The following is a 1796-nucleotide window of genomic DNA, read 5'->3' as shown; positions in this document are numbered from 1 at the left end:
AAACTGGTCTTCTATTACCCTGACCACACAGAACCAGGGCCGCCTCTGTAACCCACACAGTAAGAAAGTTGCACAGCATATTCCAAGTATTTAGAGCTTTACTCTGTTGAAGTGATTCTCAGCTGAACATTATGTCTATTGTAACTAATGAGCATTCCATTTTTCTTTTTTAATAGTGGTTATCTTTTTTTTTATGTGTTAAATCTTGTGATTATTAAAGTACCATTGTAATTTAAAACAAAACAAAACAAACCTCTGTGCAAATCACACCAACACCTCTTACCAAGTTCTGCTGTAGACATAAAGTTACCAGAATGTTTACGTAGGAAAACTTCAGCCAACAGCAAGTGTTGCCAGTTGTCTAGATTTTTAATATAATCTATTTCCTTTCTCCTTCTTTTCTCCCACCCTTCAAAAGGTGCCTGAATGAAATCATATGAAGATAGAGTGGGGGTTTTTATTTTATTTTATTTTGAGAGTATCTTGCTTTGTCACCCAAGCTGGAGTACAGTGGCGTGATCTCGGCTCACTGCAACCTCTGCCTCAGCCTCTGGAGTAGCTGGAACTACAAACACATGCTACCACACCTGGCTAATTTTTCTATTTGTATTTGTATTTTTTTGAGACAGAGTCTTACTCTCTCACCTGGGTTGGGGTGCAGTGGCATGATCTCTGCTCACTGCAACCTGCATCTCCCAGGTTCAGGCAATTCTCGTGCTGCACCCTACCGAGTGGCTGGGACTACAGGTGTGTGCCACCACACCTGGCTCATTTTTGTATTTTTAGTAAAGATGGGTTTCACCGTGTTGGCCAGGCCAGCCTCAAACTCCTGACCTCAAGTGATCCACCCATGTCTCAGCCTCCCAAATTGTGATTACAGGTGTGAGCCACCACGCCCGGCCTTCTTTATTTTTGAGACAAATTCTCACTCTGTAGCTTAGGCTGGAGTGCAGTGGCATGACCTTGGCTCACTACAGCCTTAACTTCCTAGGCTTAAGTGAACCTCCCATGTCAGCCTCAGGAGTGGCTGAGACTATAGGCATTTGCCACCACACCTGGTAATTTTTTTTTATTTTTTGCGGAGATGGGAGTCTCACTGTGTTGCCCAACTGTCCTTGAACTGGGCACAAGCAGTCTGCCCACTTTGGCCTCCCAGAGTGCTAGAATTATAGTCGTGAGCCACTGTGCCCAGCCTCCTTAGTTTTTTTGTTGTTGTTGTTTATTTTTTGATTTTAGTTCTGGGGATGGGGTAGGGAGTTATATAAAGCAACAGAAGTAAGAGCTGAAAAATCAGTAGAAAACTTTAAAATTTGCATAGCACAGGAAGTACCTCTTGGTTGGTGTGGGAATTTATTTATTTATTATTATTGATTATTTATTTAATTCAAGTGTGACTCCAGACAGGATCCAAAGAGGAGATTTTCAGTCTCTTCTCTGGGTTTTTTGAAGACTTACTTTACCCTTCTGTGTTAGCCTCTTCAAGCACTAGGTCAACCTTAAAAGGGCACAGGAAAGGGCAGGGAATTTTTATTCATACTTACATCATCTGCTGGCATCATATTCCCCTACAAGGGAAATGTGTTTGTATAGAAGGATCACACCTTCTCTATTCAAGTCAGGAAGAGAAGAGGTGGAGTACAAAAGGGACTAATAGGGGAATTGTGCTCCCAAGGAAGAAACAACTTGTGGTCCTAACTTCTCCCAGATTGAAGTAATTTTAGGCAGACAGAAAATTAGTTCAGTCAATGAAGAACTCTTCATTCATATGCTTTGATTTCTTTTTTTTTTTTTTTTTT

The 1796-nt window shown here is 41.3% G+C and overlaps 1 protein-coding gene and 1 non-coding gene across 3 annotated transcripts in view; one reads left to right on the top strand and one right to left on the bottom strand.

The window, feature by feature from the left end:
• The window catches only part of KLHL12 (kelch like family member 12), a 39069-nt gene that overhangs the window by 28557 nt on the left and 8716 nt on the right, over positions 1–1796 (top strand). The window lies entirely within an intron of this gene.
• LOC119470737 lies at positions 1387–1508 on the bottom strand. The gene has a single exon (XR_005199702.1). It is a non-coding gene; the product is annotated as a small nucleolar RNA SNORA26 (small nucleolar RNA).

The sequence above is a fragment of the Cebus imitator genome, unplaced genomic scaffold, assembly GCF_001604975.1.
Source record: "Cebus imitator isolate Cc_AM_T3 unplaced genomic scaffold, Cebus_imitator-1.0 Scaffold38, whole genome shotgun sequence".
In the NCBI taxonomy this organism is placed as follows: Eukaryota; Metazoa; Chordata; class Mammalia; order Primates; family Cebidae; genus Cebus; species Cebus imitator.
Note: the sequence above shows the minus strand (reverse complement) of the source record. Positions and strands in the feature narration are given on the sequence as shown.